The sequence below is a fragment of the Grus americana genome, chromosome 10, assembly GCF_028858705.1.
Source record: "Grus americana isolate bGruAme1 chromosome 10, bGruAme1.mat, whole genome shotgun sequence".
In the NCBI taxonomy this organism is placed as follows: domain Eukaryota; kingdom Metazoa; phylum Chordata; class Aves; order Gruiformes; family Gruidae; genus Grus; species Grus americana.
Genome location: NC_072861.1, coordinates 11,009,734 through 11,031,575, shown reverse-complemented (window position 1 = coordinate 11,031,575; position 21,842 = coordinate 11,009,734). Strand labels below are relative to the sequence as shown.

Genomic DNA, 21,842 nt, shown 5'->3' with positions numbered 1-21,842 from the left:
TACTCTACCTCCATTTCTCCTGCCTGGAAGGTACGAGAAGCATTCTAGCTGCAGGAGGACGGAGCTCTGCGTGTGGTAATATATTCTGCCAAGCAGCTGACTGCAGCGTAGACATTTGCAAGTATGAAAACAAAGTGAAAAATTTCAACTCCGAAGTCTGAGTGCCTGAGAAACTGTTCCTTTTCTCTATAATTAAATTGTTATCTAAGAGTTCCTGTGCCTCTTTAATGTGCAGATAAAACCTTTCTCCATCTGCTGGAATTTTGACCCTGTAATCCTCTTAGTTTAGACCTTTGCTGAGAGACGGGGTCCTTACAAGAGGTTACCCGCTTTCCGTTTGTAACCTTCTCAGGAAGCCGCCAGCTGTTCAGACTCATTCTATATGGACGTAACGTGCTGTATTTCACGTAAAAGCCTCCCAGGTACCTCCTAAACAACAAATTCGGCGTATGGAAACGCACCACCATTTCACTGGTGATGTGTTTGCTTTTCTGTCAGTTTAATTGAAGTGTCAGCTATTTTTATTTTTACTATGCTCCTAAGAGTGAAAATGTTTTAATCACTTTCATAGGTTTGATGCTGACTAAGCCTTTACTAAGTAAGTGGTCCACTTTAGCTTCCAAAAATGAGGCTTTTTGTGGATTACAAAGATGAAAAGAAGTCATTTTTTACACTGTCTTCTTTTGTAAATTGCTCTTCTGAAGTCTTATTTAAATGTGGAATTTAGAAAGTGTGTTCTCAGCTTAAATTGGTTTAACAATCATCTTGTAATTAAAGTCACTTGAATGAACTTGGCCTTATCCACAGTATTTTTTTAGTTGTGAGTCTGATGTATAGTTTTATTTAACTCAAAGACAGTTTTTGCTATCCTCTCCCCAGCCTCCAAGTATGAGAGAATTACTTGAAATTGTTTCATTTTACCCAAATTAAAAATATTAAGCCAAAAGAAAGAGCATGTGGATCGAACTGTGTTTACTCTTGTCCTGACTGGTCAGAATACTTCTCCCAGAACAGGCATGATTTGAACAACCTCCAACAAAGAACAATGAAGAGCTGATACTGCGCTGTGTGAGGGCTAGATTTTTCTGGCTAGTGGCAGGACATCGGACAAATTCTCTTGAAACAGTCACTGAAAGCTCTTCTGGCTATACAGTTTTGTTGTTTGAAGTATATCCGTCAACTGTGTCCTGGTTTCCAGTGGCTGATCTGGAGTTTTCTTTCTAGTAGCTGGCAGTGTGTTCCTCCAGCCACTTTTCTCCGTGCTAGCCATGCAACTTGGCATGGATTTCATGTTGCAGCGCACGCGATGGCTCGAGGAGTGCCCGCTGAAAGGAGCGGCTGCTCATGCCATCCTTCACTCTTCCTAGCAGCGGGTTTGGCTATAACTAGCCCAGCTCCTTGTGTCAGCTTGCTAGATTGTCGGGAAATTTCTTTTCTGCTGAGTTCTTGTGTTTCGTGCCAGGCGTGCCTGCAGAACTGCCATGCTGGCCGTGTGAGCTCAGTAGGTTGGTGTGGTCGTGACTTAGGGGACATCGGGGAAGGGAAATCTCTTTGGCAGAGGTAAACATTGACTTGGCTCTCTTCGGAAAGCTTTCCCTGGCCATACAGAAAGAAGTGAATAGTTTTCCGCTGGTGTAGCTGCCTGCACTGGCACACTGGGAAGTCGGCTGTGCCTTGAGGTGGTGCAAGGGGAAGCAGAGGTGGAGCAGGACAGCTCCTGGCTACGGCAGCGAGTTTTAGCTCAGCTCTGATACGAAGCTGCAGCTGAGGAACGTGTTAAACGTGAGACGGTGACTTTCCTCTGGAGTCACGGGTATTTATGTCTCAGCCAGTAGGCACGGGGGTCCTTGGTGTCAGCCCGTTGGAGTGGAGTGCTTTGGTTGAACGGCATTAGGCTGCTCATCAGGCTCTGGGTGGTGGTGAATGTATAGAGATTGTTAGATGGGAATGAGTGAGGAGATGATTTGTTTCTGATAACTGTTCTTTTAATTTTTGCTATAAGAGGTATGATGCCTTACGTTTGCGAAACTTGGGTACGCTCTGCTAACGCTCGGGAACTTGCCGGTGGCTTGGCTTGGCTTGGAAGTGCTTCTTGGAGAGCAATGGGACTAACGCCTGCTGGTGCCTAGTGATGCCCTTTGACTTGAGCTGGGGTTTTTAATACTTGTCTGGACACGAAAGACTTGGGAAAAGCTGCAAACTGGTATTGATTACTAGCTTGTATCTTTAATTGCTTTCAAACTCCTGGGCGTTCTGAGGAATTATATAAACCAAGTAGCTGAGAAAATAACATAACATGAAGTAAATCTATGCTGAAAAGATTTTCTAATGCAAAACCTTTTTATTTAAAAAAAAAAAAAAATGAAAACCCCTTTGACAGGACTTGGTCTTGAGGCTTTTGGTGGTTGTCTTTAAAGAGTATTTTTATGCTTTAAAAGCCTATAAATCTTAGTTTCCTGGGCTGATATTTGGAAGAAATCAGTTATTAAAGTGGAAGCTTAACATCAGAAAGCGGTTTTTGTTTTGGTCTGGGGTTTTTTTTTCCATTAAGGCTTAGGCTTGAAGAAATGAGAGGTGGTAGAGCCAGTTCACCAACAAACGTGACTTCATGTCTCTGCGTTATGTTGACGTTTTCTGGGAAGCAGTAGCATTCGTGCAGTTATTGTTAGTCCTGGAATCGTATCCATGTTGTATTCTTGATTTACTGTAAATTAAAGAAAAATCTTCTAAAACAGTGGAAGTATTAACTAACATACCCTCTTTTTTTATATCCTATGACTGAGTCAGATGATAGCTCATTTTATATTGCTTCATGCTTTTCCTGTTCTTTGCAAGATACCTCACTTCAGAATATAACTGTGGAAGTGAGGTGCTAATCTCAGCCCGAGAATTTGGCACTTCTCTGAGTTGGGTTTTTTTGTTCGAGTGTCAAGATGTGCGCCAAAAATTCTGTACCGGACAGGTTCTTACAATAAGACTTACTATTGATTTTATGATGAGTCCATTTTTGGAAAATTCACATGGATACTGAAGGAACACTGACATTTTCAATACGTAAAGGAAATAAACGTTGGGGTTTTGGTAACAGCAGCACCAGCCCTTCCATTCAGGTGTTTAGTGCACTTGTATTTGGTGTTCGTCTGCTGGGTTGGGAGGTGTAATTCTGAGCTCTAGAATCCTGCAGTAGCTCTTGGCCCAGTTTTGGTTGCGATGGTGTTTACTGCCTGCGGCTTTGAGGTTTGCTTACTGGTATAGAATAAGGTAACTGAATTGAAACTGCATGAGCTTGCTATCTCCTGGTCTTAGTTGTCAGCTTAAAATAAACTGCTACTTGGACTATGCTATATTTGTGAAGGCAGGACTATATCCCAGAGAAGATAAGGAAAGATCAAGCCAAAGTGTTGTGGCTAAAACATGGTTTGGATTTTTTTTTTCTTTTCTTGTTTTTCCCTCTCAAAAGTAATTGGAAAAAACCTGAAACACCAAAATCACAGTTGTGCAATTTAAAATTGACCCTGGGCAGCTTGCAGATTTCCAGATTCACACCTGATAATGTTAGGGGGTTTCTCCATTCTTGCAAGCAAGTTAATCTCTCTTGGTTTATGGGAAACTGTTAATTTAGACTCTGAAAGTTATCTTTCTTTAAGTAAAGATAGATCTTTCACATTTTTCTTAGAGTATACCTCGTTTTATATTAGCATTAACACAACTTGAGTTATCGCCCCGTTTCCGTACCCCCCTTGCCTACGCTATGTATGTCAGATCAATAATTTGCCTTTTGGATTGAATTTTCTGTGTTGTTTCTCTCGGTACAGGTTTTTCTGGTGATTAGGAAAGGAAATGAGAATATTCTTCCTTTGGAAAAAAATGCAAAATACCTACTGTCATTTTGAGAAGCATTAGTGATCACTTACAGCTCCATGTCGATGATGAAACGAGGCTTAAATAACAAGGACAGAAATAGTGGAGTGTTAGCTTACTGCCTAAACATGTTTGTTACTCTTCCCAACAGTTCTGTGAATTGCCTTGGGATGTAGATGGTGTTCCTCTTTTCTTCCTGGAACTTACACCAGTGATTTATTGAACATAGGCAGTTTTAGTCTAATGTGAAAAGCTCATGGTTTCATAGAACTGCAAGTTTTGGCTCAAATATGTTTGGATTCTTAAATCAGTCTTCTGAAAATGACCGGGATGCATCCTTATGTTGGGACTAACTACGTTTAGATCAGCCTTGTGGGAGAACATGGGATACAGATCGAACTCTTACAGTACCTACAGTGAAGACATGTAATCCCGTAGCAACCTCCTGTATTTTAAAAAGAGTTCAGTTGATGAAGGCTTTCCAATTATAGTTTCAGGAAAGTATGTAAGTTTTTTTTTCAGGAAAGTATGTAAGTTTTCTAACAGTCCAACTATGCATAAATGGTCTAATACCCCTCAGCTGCATGTTGCAGTGGTCTGTATGTAACAGTGAATGGAAATCAGTTTAGAGGGGAACAACCGTCGAGTCAGCAAGTTGACTTGACAGGGCTGTGGTTTTTAAGGAGGGTTGCACTTCCAGCAGTTTGGGCTTCTGGTGAAGGATAGCCAACCCGAGCTAAAGTACTGTAGAGAGAAAATGGTCAGCTTCCAGAATAAACACGCAGGATCCTTAACCCAGTGACCTACAGGCACTCAGTCTAGGATGTGAAAGCTGTCTTAAGGAAAAAAAATCTGTCCATTCATGTAATGAGGGTGTATAAAGCCTCTGGTAGTCCCTGGCGAGTATTTACGGTAGGTTTGTAAAAGATTCAAGAAACGTGTGGTACAGTGAAAACACTAACTGAGCCTTGACCTGTCGCTGGGTGCCGAGGCACTGCTATAAACCCCAAAGATTTATTTGTTCCAGTAAGAGGCAGATCAGATTCCCTGAGAAAATAAGCTTTCTTTTTCTTAAGTAGGACGTGCGAATAAAGCGTGCTTGGGAAGAAAAAGATAGACGAGTATCTTCGGTAGAAAACCCAGGAATTAGTTACTAGCAGTTCTCTACAGTTACCAAGACACATCGGTCTCGTTTCAGCACCCAGCCGAGCGTGCAGTTGGAGGATGTGCCTGCTCGTTGTCACTGCTCATTTCGGCCTGACTGAAACTTTTCCAAGACCGTACAGAAGGAGCCAGCAAGCGGCACTGCGGCTGCCGTGGGGCAGGTTCTGAACGGGGTCCAGCGGAGCCCGGCGCGAGGAACGCGGCATTGTAACAGGTAGCGAGTTCTGGCGCCAGACGGTTTCCGTGAGCTCGTTGAACCTTCCGTTCAGGAAAGAGAAGTCCCGCCGTGCACAGCGCCCTTACGGCAGAGCTATCCACTGAGCCAAAGCGTTCCGATGTGGGATTATATCTTCAGCTAAACTCGAGCGCTTTTTTTTTTTCTTGCAGTCATGTTTAGCCATGGGCGGTGGGATATATGTAGAGAGTATATTGATTTTTATCTTGATGGCCAGCTGACTTATCTGGCTGCCCTTACTATATAGACATCTTGGATAGGTTGTTGATGTAAATAAAAAAGTTTGATGGGTGTTAAATTATCTGTGCCTGAGTTTAAATACACTTAATTGCAACACGATGAAAAAATGACGAGGCTGGGGGATGAATATTCAAGGACAGCAGGAGTTGTCCTGTATTGGCCGAAGGAGATCCAGAGTTTTCTGCAGCTCTAACCCCCCCTGTTCTTATCACAGAAGTAACATCTGTGCATCTATTTAGGTTATTTATGGTGCTTGTCTGGTTGATAATTAGGTTTGTGTCTGCTGTTAGCATTTAGATAATGTTTTCCCAGGATCTCCGCTGGCTGGTGGCTGGTGTTCCGCTTTGGAACAGAGCGGGGCAGGGAGCTCCCGCAGCAGGGCCCCGTCCTGCCCTTCAGGCGATGTCTCCCCGTGGTTGGGTGCCACAAACAATCCGCGCGGTCCACTGAGCTGTGCTTTCCCCTGACCCAAGTGGACTGCATTTTCTCTTGGAAGCAGTTCATTCGCGGTTGCCTTGGGTGGAGGCTTTTCTGTTGTGAGCTGAACGATGCTGCTGTCTTCATAGCAGAGGCACAGCACAAAGAATTAAGAGCAAAGACTTGGGAGTTTCATATCTAAGCTATTGGTAAGGACCTTGTCAACAAAGAGCTGTGGGAAGCTGTTCAGAACCGGTAATTGCTGTAATTGCAGGTATGGCTAGGCATGCAGCTGTCTGCTGGGCTGTAAGGCACCTGCATCACTGCATCATTTTGGATTCACCGTGAATTAATTGCAGATAATATCAGCATGGACTTTGTCAGCCTAAACTACTGGCATTTTGATAGTATCTTTAAATACTTTCTGCCTTCTGATGAAAGCCCCGTTTAGAAAAGTTGATTGCTAGAGAATACTTAGGGGCTTTTCTTTGCGAAGGAAGAGATGCTGGGCTCCGCTACATGCTCCCTTTGTTGATAGTGCGTGTGGCTGTGGGAGAACATCCCTGTATCAGCCAGTGAGTCAAAATTTGTATGAGGGATAGGGAAGGGGGGATTAGTGTTTTATGAATACCATTCCCAGGTTTTTTCATATATATTCATATTCCTGAATGTATACTTTTCATGTAATTCTAATGTCTCTGGACATGGTCAAAAACTTTCTTTATATCTACGGATGAAAATGCTTTCTGAACATGATTGCAAAGTGACCACACTTACACCAAGAACATGTCACTAATCTGTGGATATGTTACCCTTTTACGAATCTTATTTGATCTCTCGGAACTAAATAGGATTATTCTGGCGCTCAGACTTTCTCCAACACTAGATCTGGAGTAGCTGCTGGCATGTAGCGGGCAGCACCAAGTATGTGGTGTCTGCCTTCAGACTCAGGCCTTTCGTAGCACGACACTGCTAGATGCTGGGCAAAACTAAGTCTGTGAATGCTGCACTGCCAGTTTGAAGATTTGAGTCCTTTCGTACTTTGGCACTTCACTGGACTTCAGGGCTGCCATTTCTCTTGCTTATTTACTACCTCTGCTCCTGTATTTTTAAATTTTAGGACAACTTTCCCTTCAGTTAGCCAGCAAAGTTTTTGAGTACGCAGGATTGTCTGAGCTTTTTCAAGTCATTTAAATGTCCTTAATACAGGTGACAATGACATTTGTTAAAGGCAATTCTGACTTTACATCATGTGAATTACATGGAGGTGTAATGCACTGTGATGGCCATCTCTTCGTTAGAAATACTTCCACCTCTGCAGAAGTCACAGAGCCGTGTAGAGCAGCGGGTTTAAATCTGATTTCTGTCTCTGAACTCCTTTGCAAGTTACCCCACGTAACTACGGAAAGCTGCCCAGTTGTGAACAGGCGTATGTGGGATATGCAGAAGAGCTGATACTACCGTGAGGAGTTGAGGCTGCAAATTGGGAAAGGTTGAGAGCATCAACGTGGACCCTTGGGACAGTTCATAGCTTTATATGTGGTACTGGCTATGGCGGTAGCTTGCATCTGAAATGCACTTGGCTGCATAGAAAGAACAATTCCCAGGTAAGCTGGAAGGAAGCTTTTCCGAGGGAAGAAATCTATTTTGAGGCATGTTTCATAAACTCCTTTTGAGCCTATCTTTATCCCCTCTTTTTTTTCCTTCCTTTCACAACGTCTTACTAAATCTCTTCAGGCCTTCCTGGGCCAAACAGGTTTTTGTTGTTGCGCAACGCCATCCAAGGCGCGCTGGCGGATCAGCTGCTATTGCCGGGGAGCTGGAAACGAGGGCTCAAGCTTTCTGAGCATTAAGAAAACAAGGTGTCCCCTTTGAGGTGGGGGTCTCTGGGAGCAGTTGAAGACAGATGCATTTCATGCTGCGAGGCTGAACTCTGAGCAAACACGCATTGTTTTCAGCAAGCTGTGACTGTAAAATTTAAAAAGACTATACAGCTTTCAAAAGTTATTAGAGATTTGAGGTAAATTGGCTTTTTGAAGGCCTTTGGTTTTGAAGGGGTCCAGCTCTTAGATGTTTCTTAAACCAGATTGTATAGGTGTTTTGAAAACCTGAAAAGCTTTAAAACTAAAGGAAGTCTGAAATAGATGGTATAGATAGAAAAAAAAAAATCTGTTGTTTTGGAAGAAACAGCAGAGCTCTTTGCAGGTGTTTAATCCAGCAGAGGGGCTTGGTCGGATGAAGCTGCGGCCGCCTGGCTCTGCGGTGCTCGCGGGCTCTCTGCCCCTCGCAGGCAGCCAGCTCCCCCGGGGCAGAGCCGTGCGGGACCACGCCAAGGAAACGCACCCGAGGTGCGCGGCAGCGAAGGCACAATCGCGGTCATCTGCCGTGTGTGTGTTTTCTTGGCCTTGTACATGGGGGATGTTGCGGCTGAGTTTGAGAGGGGCAGAACGTTATTTCTCACTCTTTGGAAAACGTGGTAATTAATGAAGAGTGGGCTCACAAATAAAAAAACCCCAAGCATGCCCTGTCTTTCTATAAACACACACTAATTACTCAGAAGCACACACGTTCTCTGCCAGAAGGATGTGTTTTTCAGGACGTGATTCCAGATGGCTCTTTCTAAACCATATAAATATATGTATTTTAAAACTGGTAACAAAGACGACTGTAAAATAAACTGAAAACCCCAAACTTGGATAAAAAACCCAAACCAACATTTAGGAAACATACCAATGCAATTTAGGCTGAGAAATTATTTGCATTCAACAACAAAAGTGTGTGATATTTTACAAATAAGCACACGCACGGGTTCTGTGCCTTTGCACCCCAGCGATTTGGCCAAGCTGTGCGTGTCCACGTGCGCAGCGCGCTGGGGTGCGCACGCAGCAGCCTAACCCAAAGGGAGCCCCGTGCTTGCGCAGCCGGGCTCCTCGTGCCCCGCCGTCCCGTGCAGGCCTGCCGCGCACGTGTCTTCCACTATTAGTCATTTGTTTATCGTTCCATCTCGACGGCTGAGCGTTCGCGGTGTGTTTGTGCTCTTGCAAGGCAGGGCTGTACTTTTCTACATATGAAATGTTTGGCTGTTGCATAAGTTACGGTCTGTTAGGTGTTTTTCAGACACGGTGCAGTTTTACTCAGCTCCGGGATAGTCGGTTTACGGGAAGGGTCCTGTGAGCGTGTGGCTGTTGATAGCACGGGGGTGCAGCCTGCGTGCGAAGCCTCTCTGAGCTCGGGCTGTGAGTTCAGGCCACGGCGTGACACGGCAGGGGAGGACCAGCTGGAGGGCCTGGTGTTAGATGGCTGGGAGCATAGCTTACAAACCCTAGAAAGAGTTGACTTAAATGTTCAGAACGCAGGAAAACGTTTGCTGAGATGCAGCAAATACCTAAAGCCAATGTTCTGCAGTACAGAATGCGGAGTGCTTTGGTTCTTGGGTTGCTTGGCATGAAACATCAGTGGGTTTAGGTTCATAGAAAAATAGGTTTGAACGTGGCCCTCCATGCTCTGAGACAGGATAAACTTGATGTAAGCTGTCCTGGCAGATTTTAACCTGTAAATTCCCAGTAATGATTGTGCTGCTCAGCTGTCTCCAGTTTTCCAAAGGTTTTCTGAGTCTCAGCTCCCCTTCTGCTACAGCTTCAGTCAGTACTTTTTCTACTCCTGGTAGATGAGGACAAGCTGCAATTTTCATGGCTGCTTTTTTCTAAACGTGGTGGCATCTCTCTCATTCAGTTGTGGACCACCAAGCTTTTGCCAGCTCCCATTTGCTTGGACTTCTGGATTATTCCTGCTGCTGGGAAAAAAACGTGTCTCAAGGCCTTACAACTTAAAGGTCTGTTGTCTGTCTCTATGTGGGGAGTCCATTTTGTGAAGATGAAGCAAGGCTGGCCGTTGCACGAGGTCATTTGGAGGTGGCAGGTGAAATACCTCTGTGCTTCGGTGCGACCCTTGATAACGCGTTGGCAGAGCTTTGATGTGAAAAGCTTAGATTGCTGCTTTGGGCCGGCTGTAACTAGTCCATGTCGCCGTTCATCACTTTTAAGGTTTCAGAAGGGAATGGGGCAGATTAGGAGAGAGCAGCACACAAAATTCTTGTCTTTGGGCAGCTTTTTGGTTCTTGTGACCGGTTTCCATAGCAGGGAAATACGCAGCTTTGGTTAAACCTGTTATGTGTGACTTTGTTGTTGTGCTCTAAAACGGTTCCTGTATTTAACAGCAGTGTTGAGCAGTCTAAAATCTGCTGTTGCCAGATAGCGAGTGGGTGTTGTGCCAGTGTGTTTGTGCAGAGAGGAACTGCTCCGGCAGCTGAAGGGCACCTGGCAGCTTTCCTGCCTCGTCATGCGCGCTGGCGTGCTCTCCGCTGCCCAGTGAACTGATTCACCGCACCAAAATAATTTGCTGGTCCGGGGCGTTCTTGTGAACCCTGCTGCATCTCAGCATGATCAAGGGGAGAAAATGAGATTGCCTTCTGCATGCAGCTGGTAGTTGGGAGTTTGCGTATTATCGATATAGAATCGGAGGGGAATTCGTATGTTGAGCTGAAGATCCCAGCATACGCTGGGATTCCTCTTGTCCAACGCCATGCACCTTTGGGAAAACAAGTGGGTTTTTTGCTGCCAGATCTACCAAGGTGATCCCACCGGGGTGTTTCCATGGAGTTTGGTGCAAGTACGGGGGCTTGCATACCATGCGTGCTCTCCCACTAGCAAAAGAAGTCGTGTAATCCCAGTGCTGATCAAATTATCATTTGTTCAACAGCAACGCCTCATGGCAGGTTTCCTTTCTTCTTCTGAAAATCTGCCAACTCTGTACAACAAGAAGAGCCGTTCACAGCCGCCACTTGGAGAAAGGTGGCGGCAAGGAAGGCTTTCAGATTTTGTAGGAGCGAGGCATGTCCCTGGGGAACGTTTGCAGCAAAGACCTGATAATTGCCCCCCAGCAAACCCCAGGCGCTACCTTCCGAAGCGGAGGGGTGGCAGGAGTAAGTTCTGCTCCTGTGCTGGCTGGGAGCAGCCTGTTGGGCCCCACCAGCTCTTTGGGTGCCCGCGGGGAGGTACCAGGGCAGCCGTGCAGACCGTCCTCTGGCCAGGGCACTTTCTGTGCTTCACTGCTGCGTCCCCCTGCTTTGCTTTGGGTTCTCTGCCGAAGGCAATACTATTGTCTTATTTCTGCCTGCGGCAAATTCTGAATCAAAGTCTGTATTTAGTAATGGTTTTGATCTCTTTAAAAAAAAAAAAATGTTGTCATGTTTGTTTCTGTTTTCAGGAGCAACTGAACACCTCGTTTCTCTCCAGCCTCCTTCCACCTCCCCAGCCCTCTGTTGCAGGCCGCTGAGGTGCAGAATCGCTCTATCCGCAACTGCTTTTAACTGATAATAGTTAATCACCGCCTTTCGCAAAACAGCCTGCAATGTATTTTCTTTCTCTGGCTCTTCTGCTGGCCTGCTCTGTTCTCTTTCATTTTGATTTATAGCTTTACACGTGGGTATGTTAATGGAAAAACCTTGAAGGGACGGATTGTGTGTGCTCAGCCAGCCGCTTCAGGAAGAGTATGCATTTAGCTGCTTAGATTTCCATGTATGTACTACATTATGGCTCAGCGGAGCAAGCGGGGTGTGCATTTAATTTAGGAAATGTCTTTCCTAACCTGTCACAGTGCTGCTTGTTTTTGCTAGAGCATATGCTCTGATGGGAGCTGTTGATTCAGCAAAAATAATGATAGCCAGTAGAGCTGATAAACTATTTCTGGAGCATTTGATCACATAAATTATTCAGTGACTGTTGCTGCTTCTTATCACATAATGTGTTTGACCATTTGGAGGTTGGTGTGCTGCTGCGCAGAAGCTTGCTGAGGGGGCTTTTCTGCTTCGCTCACCTTTGGTGCAGGTACAAAGGTTTCCCGTGCTCCTCACGGGCGGTACAGGTGGGGGGGTGAGAGCCTGCAAGGTCTGCTAAAGGCTTGAAACCCTCTTAAAACAAATCCGGTTGGTGAAGCCATAGAGAGCCCCTGAGACCCGCTAACTGTGCACGTTCAAAATGTCACCGTTCATTTTTGCCCAGCACTTGGGCACTGCCACAGTTGTGCCAGTAGAAGGGATTGCTGAACGTGCGCTGGGTGGTGATTTCGGGTAAGCCGGCTGGCTGTGCCCGAAGCTGGGCTTGCACCGCCTGCGGGGCTGACGGAGCCGGGGCAGTGGTAGGAAACCTCCGGCAGAAGCCAGGGGTCCACTGGTTGTTCGGGGAGCAGGAGTCTGGCCGCGTTGCAGCGCTGGGGTTGCGTGCAGCTCTGCCGGCCACAAACCGGTGTAGTAAGTTCTCCTGCGCTCCGGTAACTCCTTCTTGCCCCCTGCCACAGCGGCTGTAGAAATCGGGAAATTTAGGTTCAAAAGCGTGTGGCAGGTTGTTTTGTTTGTGTGAAGGGATTTGTGTCTCGTGTTTTTCCTACAGAAAGTTTGTTTGCTGTCTGATGTGACACTTTATACTTGTGTTAGGGCTTGTGGAGTTTGTGGGTTTTTGTTTGTTTTCTGGGCGAGGTAAGTTACTCACTTAATGCTTAGCTTAATTATACAAGTATAAACCTTCTGTGATACTGATAAATGGATTATATATCAAATACCAAGGGCACTGTGTAAAACTGCGCTTAAGAAAGATCTTTTGTTATCTTCCACCTGCGGCTGTCCCTGTCACCTGCCCGATTTGACACGGTGTCCCCATGGGAGCAGCCTTGTCCCTTCCCCAGTGCTGGAGCTGGCTTGCTGGGGATACGCGACATCGAAACACCTTCTGATGCTGGTGGGCGGCTTGGGTGTTGATCTTGGTAAAGGTAGGCAGTAACAGGGATGAGTACGTTGGGAGTGGCAGGGAAAACCCCAAGACTCTGGATTTTTTTCCAAAGAAATCTTTGTTGAATTGCATTTGAAATAGTTGGCTTATCCCTCCTCTAGCAGTTGGCTGCTGGGCAGTGCTTGTACCGCATGAACACCTATGGTGAAAATCCCAGTTTGCCTTTCAGAAGGGAAAGATCAGGCCTGCAAATCTGCCTGGGATGATAACTTGCCTGTGCACGGTCAATTTGCATTGCAGATGTGGTTTCCTCAGAAGCCAGGGGCTGGAAGGCAGGCTGTTCTCCACAGGCATCCTGCAGCCCCCACGCCCATCCTTGCCTGTTGTGCACCACCTTGTCCCTCGAGCGCTACAGCTTCTCCAAGCAGCCTCTGCAGCATTTTAACCCGCTGCTTCACGGGACGGTGAGTGGCCAAAGCAGCTGGTTAACCCCTGCTCCGCCAGCCCAGCACTGTTTCCTTGGCTTCAAGATGCCTCCTAGTTGGTGTCTTGTGGACGTGTTGGTTTCTGCGGTATTTTAGATACATCCAATCTTGCATCCTTATTGAAACAGTCATTAAGAAGCTGTGAGGTCCACTTAGATCCATGAAGAAAGGTTGTAGTGAGCAGAGAATGTGAAGCCATCATCCCGGCCATGCTCCAGGATGCTGTCCTTGGTGTGCAGAGCTTGGGAGGTACCATTGACAGGATCCCCTCCCATAATGCTGTTCTTTTCCATGGCCACCTATTTCACATGGAACAAGAGGGGAGAGGAGACTTCCCTTGAAGGGGTCTGGGATGCGCCATGGGCTGAAGGCTCTGCTTCACTGCCTGGCTTGGGCGGGCTCCTGGGGAAATTGTTCAGCTGGTGACCTGTGAAGCAGCATGCTCCTCAGCCTGGTCGGTACTGCTGCCGCCGTTGTGGTGGTTCAGTGGGAAGTCATGGGGTGAAGGACAGGGCTGTTCTTGCAGCGGGCTGGTGTGGGTGTAGTTTCATGGTGTGGGCACTTTGGTGGCAATGTTCCCCACTGCACCCTGGGCTTCTTGTCCCAGCTTCTGGAACTGAATGAACCTCCCTTCGTGGTGACGCAACTGCGCGTGGGACTCTGCGCCGAGCAGGTCTGCGTTTAAAGCAAACACAAAACTGATTTTATCTTTCTTGCTTTTAGTATTATTAATATTAAGACCTAGATCTGCTCCTCAGTTTGTGAAGCCCCATAAAAAGTTCTGTCACTGACAGCCCAAGGGGCAGCCTGGTGTGAGGTGGGAAGAAGTCAGCCGCTTCTGCTGCCCAAGTGGGGTGAACTCCACCTCGCTGCAGAACCAGGCAGGATTTTCATCATCTTGATGATTGATCATCCCTAGGTTAGGTGGACCTCATGGTAGGCGGACCTCGCAGTGAGAGTTTCTGTGGCAGTTTGTGCTGCTCATGCCATCTTGTGCACCAAGAATTCAGCAAATTGTTTTGAGAAGGAAGGATTTAAAAGTGACAAGCCAAGAGCTCAGTGTCTCCTAGTGTCACCTCAGTGCCTGTAACCACCCCCGGCACACGCCTCTTGGCCCTTAGGGGTTGGGACTCAGCCTGCCCTTACGCATGGGCCTGTGTAGGGAGAACAAGGGGGAACTGCAGCCTCTGAGAATGTTTCGTGTACCAAAATGTGACTCAAGGTGCAGCTCAGTGCCATGTTTTCTTTAGCAACAAAACCTTTTGACAAAACAAACCAAAGCTATTCCTGCTCCAATGGCCTGGACTTTCCCTCACGCCACTTTGCTCAGAGCCACAGTGTACGTGGGAGTACTGAAATAATCAGAGTTTATTTTCCCAAAAAAATTCTTTTAAAAAGAGGAAAATTTGTTCCTGGACTAAACTCCTTCACTTGTGAACTGTATGGTCCCCCAGCATCTGATAACGTTGTAAAGCAGTAGAGAGCGTTACTGGCCGTGCAAGTGTGTGTCTGAGGAATCTGTCTCCACCCTGAAACTGAGGGGGGGAGGAGAAGAGGCACTGTATTTTTGGCAAAGGTTCCTTCATGTATTTACATTTTCTGCTGAGACGAATTGCCTGTAATGGTCAAATCTGAGTGATTCAGTTCGTTTTCCCTCCAGCCTTGTGGTAGTTCTGCAGCGATGCAGATCTGAGGCTGTTCAAATCCTGCTTACTTTCACGGTTCATCGCAATCCTTCTTGGTCTTTTCTCCTGCCAGTGAAGTGATGCTTAACTATCTGTCAAGCATTCCAGTTAATTGGTAGGGTCAATGTGTTGCTAATAGCCGAGGAGACCATGCTGGACTACCTCAGCATCCTCAGGGCAGTGGTACCGTCTTGTCCCACCCTGCAGTGCCAGGTCTCCCTGTCTGAAGGCAGCAGTGTGTCTGGAGCAAGGGCAGTTCTCGCAGCAGTGATTCTCCTCTGGTTCTGCTGGCTTCTCCCACAGCCTTATGTTAGGCTGGCTCTGCTAGTCCCAAAGGCTGCCTGAAGTCAAGCGCTGGGGACAAAGCACGTGTGGAGTGGAGCAGCACACCGTGCCAATAATCGATGTGCTGTGGTGGGTTAAAATAGCGGCTGCCCCTGGGGCTGTTTGAGGAAGAACGGTGGCAGGAACCTCCTGCCTTCCCACAAACCCTCCGACCGAACAGATGTGCCAGGCGAGCTGGTGTGAAGGCTCCTAAGCAGGATCCGACATCTGTTGAGGAACCGTGCCTAAGAAGGGAGCTGCTTGCAAGACTGAAATGTACAGGACAAGGTGTGAAGTACATAGGCAGGACATCATTGCAGACATCCACAGTCAAAGCTCACGCTCCAGAAGGTATGTTGTCGTTCTAGCAATTTACTTCCAAGGATTTTATTTTCTTTTATTTGAGTAGCTGAATGAACATCTTTCTCTCATGAGAATGTACTGTACTAGGCAGAAAAGAATTGCCTCTCTGGAGTGATACTAACTTGGGCAGTGCCAGGCTTTTCATTGTCACGGTGAAGTGTCTTATGTGGCATGAAAATAAGATGAAATCCGCTATCTTCTCCAACATTAACTTCAGCAATAAACGCGGCATCCACCGAGGACTGCGAGTCCTGGTGTTCATTCTGCGAAAAGCGGTGACGCTGCGAGGCCGTACGAGGTAGGTGACGCGCAGGTAACTGAACCCAGCCACAGTAAGGGGAAACTGGCTGGAACGTGAGAAGGTCATGTTGTTTCTCTGGTTTCCCAAGCTAAGGCCCACTGTGTGTCCCCGAAAGACCCAGGTAAAGCTAAAATTAAATCAGTCCGATAAATATTTATAGTAGATATGTTAGAATATAATCCTCAAGGGGTCTGATTGCTCTCTCTCTGCTCCGAAATGCACTAAAGGGAGAATAATAGTGCTATAAATACCGTCGTGTTTAGCTAGGTCATTACCTTAGGGGTGTTTATGGTCGTTCTCTAGGGACTAGAGTTGCAGCAGTGAAAAAACTAACAGGGAACTGAAAAACCAGCAGAGGGTGATCCCTTTGCAAATGATACTTCAGTTGCGAGGCTTCAGTTACGCAATGATTCATCATTACAGTAGCAATCAGGTTTAAAGTCCTTGTATGTGCAAGTCACGGCAGCAACTAGTGCAGCGTTTGTACGGGCTGGTCAGACCATTCATTATGTTGCAGGTTTCGTTGGAGAAGCCTCGGCCATCAGCTCTTTTGGGTCGTTCGTGCTGGGGAGTTTTTTTAATGTCTTTTTCCTTACATTAGAAAATAGAACAGTGCGCAAGAGTTTGAGGATTCAGAGAAAAATAATAAAATGTTTAAGTTATTTTAGAACTGTCAGTTTTCCACACCAATTTACTTAGACGTCTTCCAAAGTATTTAATATCCATACAGAGACCAAGCGCAGCTTTCTGTAGTAAGTGAGTTTCTTTGATTTGGTTTTGCGCTTTCCTTTTATAGGAGCAAAACTGGGCGAGCTGCTGAGTATGTGCTTCCCCTGGAACAGGCTGCTCCAATTTCAGTAATAAAGTGGGTAGAGTTTGCAAGAATTAAAACCGGCTTGCACAGAAAGTAAAAGGACCTAACTTTCATAAACCCACAATCCCCAGCTTCTGTGGGAAAAACTTTGAGGTTACTGCGCTGCTCCTTTGACCAAGAAGTTCCTGGTATGTGAAAGTCTTGCTGGGAAGCATTTAGTTTATAATTTGTTCCGATGATCCCCCGTGGAGGAAGGGGGGCTGACTCCCCGGGTGAGCGGTGTGGGGCTGTGCCTCCTGCCCGCGGCTGCACGAGCCTTTCTGCTTGCGTATTGGGAAGCGCTCTCCAGAAGGGTCAGGACGGAGTTGTGCAAAACGATGCTCGCCTTATTTTCCGAAGGGGAAGCCAGCGTACATGCAAGCACTCTTGATCCATCCTCTTTCCTGTCTGGTAGCTTGAGCCCATGTTATCTCCTTAATGTCATTTAGTCTGTACTTGTCAGACCTTAGCAACCTTGCTGCTTTAATTCCTATTTCTCTATAGTTAACTCTGAGTTTCGGCAGTATAGCAGCCTTTGTAGCAGTTTTGGATAAGCATGTATTGTTTATCCTACACGCGACACCCATGCTGAAATAAATCTGTCTAGCTGGTCTACACACAGGGTTTTGCTCTATGCAGACAGTACATGGGGTATAGTTAGTGTCGTGACTACGTTTAGTACGCTGCTCTGAAACATCTGACAGCCAAGAGGTCTGGGTTGTGGGGACCTTGGCTTTTCAGTATCGACAGCAAGCTGAAACCTTGTCCTGTGTCGGTGTTTGGGCTACGTAAACAGCAAAGAATTGGTTCTGCTTGAATTTATGTCATCGTTCCGCTGTTGATTTGCAGCTTCTCTGTGACAATAGGAGCTCTGAAAGAGAAGGAATAAAATCTCTCCTCTTTGCCGCAAGCCCAATGTAGTAGCAACGATATGGAAGAAATAAGTGACGAAGTGTGCTGTGAGCTGTGTTCTGACCTGGGGTTCCTGGGATCTTCAGCCCGTTGTCCCAGCGGATCTGGCTGTGCAGAGACCTGTGATTGTCAGTGGGATGGAGAAGTACCCTGTAGCTGTGACCAACCGACTTGCCCTCACCCAGAAGAAGTTAATTTCTCTACTGTAAATCATGTTTAGCACAAGTTTTATCAAGTTTCATCATTCGTCTTCACACCTAACTTCCTACACTCTTTTTTCTTTGACCTCTGTTCCGCATCTTTCTCTTGTGGTTGTGTATTGTTGTGTTGAATGGGCAGCTGCAGTCACTCCCCAAACACCTGCTGAGCTCTGGAAATTTTATCACAGATCAGCCAGCATCACGTGGTGGGACTAGATTATACTGAAACAATATCCTCTTTATTTCTCTTTTTTTTCTTTTTTTTTTTTCCAGGTGGATAGCTGAAAATAGCCTTGTTCAAACAGACCTCCCACAGAAGCCTGTATGAGTCTGGCAGACACTAGAGATTGAGTAAGTGCTTTATGATTTCGTTTTGACTTAATAGTTCATATCAGCATTTGAAAAAAAAAATCAACCAAAAAAACCCCAAACCTGCTACCTCCTCTTCACTGAAGAGCTTTCAACTTTGTGCTTGATGACTGCATTTATCTGATCATGTACAAGAAGACGGATTTTCATGCGATTTCCTTCTAATGTCGAGCCATAAAGCAGCCTGGAGTCTGATCCCAGAAGACCTTATCCAGCACTGTCTGCCGGCTGCAGCAAACAGTGATTTCTTGTGAATAATTAAATCCCTGGGGAGCATCAACAGCTGGGTTGCTAATATCGCATTTAGATAAGAAGGAGGAACTGTAGGTGATGCGGGAGAATTACTTTGAAGAATCTGCTGTCTCTCTAAAGCACTTTCTGAGGGCAGACGTCTATCAAATCTTCCTCTTGCCAATTAAATTTAGGGCTAAAATTGCTGCTACTATAGAACTTCAGGAGGTCCAGCCCTTCATGAGCGCATCAGCTTGTTGCTCCAGTCGTCTTCTGGACTGGTGCAGGCTAAAGCTGTGATCAGTGCCCCGCAAAGTACCCCAGACCCGGCACGCTCTCCCCACGCCTGGCTGCCTTTACCTGCAGGCAAAGGGCAAGAGCTGGAGTCAAAGCTGCCTCGGCAGGTGCAGCCTGTTCCGTCCCTGCTCTGGGCAGCCCCACGTCAAAGCCCATGGACACCGCGTGTAACAGGCTTCTCTGAGCACGTACTCACACCTGCTCCTCACATCAGGAGCGGAAAGTTACTGGATGCATCCTGAGCCTTCGATGGGAGCGGGGGTGCTTAGCCCCCCTCCGCACATCAAACTGGTGTGTTTCAGAAGAGCTAAACACTCGCAGCTTCTGCCGCAGCTAAGGGGAGCTGCAGTAAGAGCTCAGCAATCATGGAAATCAAGCCTTCAATTGTACTCTGGGGAATGAAAGGAGATGGCTTATCCTGCCATGAACCTTTAAAAGCCCTGGTAGTGCAGTGGAAGTGGTTTGTAGTAGCAGGAATTCATTTGTTAATAAATTTCCCCTTGCTTATCCTGTCACTAATTCAGCGGGCTTCCAGGGCGAGCCTCTGCTGCACGGTGGCTGGTGCTCAAGCTGGGGAAAAGCAGCTCAGGGCTTCAGGGATCTTGGCAGCATCACGGTTCTGGAAAAAAAGCTTCCTAGCTCATTTCAGTATAGATGGGGTAACAGATGTACCTATTAACTAGCTTGGTTAGCAGCTTGTTTCCTTCTGGAGTATATGCTGTACATAAAGAATAGCAACTGTAATATTTTTAGGAGAGTAAGTGTAAAGAAAATACACAGGAAAGAGGGACTGACTATATAAACACTAACAGGCAACAGTCTTGCACTGGCATGGAGAAGAAAAAGGTTTTAATGGATTTCCCTGATTACTGAGGAAATCCCAAACTGCGTGTTTTGCTATTTTATGTATAAAAAATACAAGGGCATAGATCTGGAGGGCAGAGGGCTATTGGCGTTCTTCAGCCTCACCCAGGTCTCGTGGCAGCGGGAGGAGTGCTCGTTGCTCCTGCAGCCCGGTGTGTGGTGGCAGTGTCCAGCACGTGTCCCTCTGCTCGGCACCACTCCCCGGGGGCGCAGGCTCTGACTCCGTCTGACAGAGCAAGCGGCTGCAGCTGCACAGTGTCACCTCAAGCCATCCCTCGGGCTTTTTGGGGCAGCAGGGGACATGTGTCCACATCTCAGGACTTCAGTTCCTGGGCCAGCGTCTTGGTGTAAACCTGCCTTTGGTGGCAGCTGACTGCTGAACGGGGAACCGAGCTGACCCAGATGCAGACCCAGGAGTAGCGTTTTCCGGGAGGGACCAGGGAGGTGGCTAAGGAGGGTAACGCGTCTTTCCGGGGCTGCAGCCAGCCCTGCTGGAGCTCTCCGGCTGGATCCCAGACTCAGGTTGCTCTCCCTCGCTTCTGGCTCCTGCTGCTGCACTTTCTGTTCTTGAATTTTCCCATAACTTGTTTTTTCTGCCTATTTTTGGTCTCTTTATCATCTGCCACAATCCCTCTGCAGCCTGACTGTTTGCCGCAGGGGGTCCCCTCACCTAACATCCCCACGTTTGGGGGCATTATGGAGATTGTTTGCTCTGGCAGGAAGCAGTTTGCTGTTTGGTCTGTCATGGCGGTGGGTTTCGTGCAACGTGAAGGACGGCTGGCCTTTCTGCTCTGCCACGGAGCACGGGAGGGACTAGACGTTGTTTTATAATTAAGCTATAAGACAAGACGTGCCGTGTGTTTCTGGCTAACTGAAACATGCTGCGGGTGATGGTACTTCTGAGGCAAAAGGATAAAGCGACTTGTAATGCTCGCCTGCCTCAAGTGCCTTGCCAGAGCCTGCAGTATTTTTATAATAATCGTGCTTAATGCTGAGTACTTAGCACGCTTCATCTTCAAAGCACCTTGCAAACATTAACTAATTAATCGGCACAACAGCCCAGTGAGGGAGGCGAGACCAGGGAGAGATTGTTAAAAGCAGAGAGAGTTCTCAGGGGAGAATTAAGTGGGTAAGATCGGTCATGTTTTATTGCACGGCCATTTTACCACAATGGAGGAACCCAAAGTGAAACGTATGAGTCCGATGGATGCCTTTCTGGGTGTTACCCAGGCAGGGAGACGAGGACCCCCCCCGTTCCCGGAGGCCCAGCTGTGCCCTGAGTGCCAAACCGTCGAGGACCATGCAATGCTGCCTTCGCAGGCTGCTGTTACTCCAGGGGTGTCTGTGCACGTCAGCGCTGTGTTTTACAGTACACATCTAGAAAAGCCACAACATAAGCAGGTCTGTTTGCCACATGAGACTGCAACTTCCCAGAATTCAGTAGCTTTTCTGACTTAGCAGAACCCTCTACTTTCCTTAATGAGAAATAGCTGAAGTCTCCTGACTTTAGGAGTGACCTACGCATGACATCTTTGCTTGAGGGAGAGGAAGGCAGAGGAGGACTGGTGCGGCTGGAAGAGGTGGGAGTATTCAGTTATTTATGGGTTAAGCCTTTTGAAAGAAATGCAGTGGTACTATATCAGAATAACTCATTGCATCTCACCTGGTTTCTAGCCTCTCCTGAAAACCAAAAGTTAAATGTGTAATCAGAAATTTCAGAAGTGGTGTTGCTCTTCTTAGTTTGTTTTGAGCAAGTCTCGCTCTTAAAAATTAAAGAGGGTTAGGAGGTTGCTGGTGTTTTCAGAAGGGCTTGTCCATTTGAAATACGGAGAGATGCTGCAGAGCCTCTCCAACGGCAACGGATCCCTCTGGATCCTGGATGAGAAAGCAAAGGCACTGGCATTGAAGCCCTGTGCTGTGTCACGGCCACGACTGGAAATCAACTCCGAAGTAGGGCATAACCCTGTTTTCCCTTACGGTTTCTGTTTGTACCGAAGTAGTGCCCAGGCAGTCAGAGCATTGTCGCGTGTGGTGCTGCAGGCTTTGGCCAGGGAGAGCTGTCGGCTGTGCCAGGTTCAGGTGCAACTTCTTTTCCTGATCCACATTCAAGAAAAAAGCATCAACATCTCTTTTTGGTGCTGCGATTAGACTGCCGCCATGTCCTTTATTGGGACGGACCTTAAATTCAGCTTGAGTCAGCGCCTTGTACGCAGCACCGCTGGTGCCTGCTGGGCCAGGTCTAACGCAGGGAGCGCAGGT

The 21,842-nt window shown here is 47.0% G+C and overlaps 1 protein-coding gene across 1 annotated transcript in view; it reads left to right on the top strand.

The window, feature by feature from the left end:
- Positions 1-18,100: 18,100 nt before the first annotated feature.
- The window catches only part of MAPK6 (mitogen-activated protein kinase 6), a 72,438-nt gene continuing 68,696 nt past the window's right edge, over positions 18,101-21,842 (top strand). The window contains exon 1 of the mRNA XM_054836290.1: positions 18,101-18,173. The gene's annotated coding sequence lies outside the window, so the exon portion shown is untranslated. The remainder of the gene's footprint in view (positions 18,174-21,842) is intronic.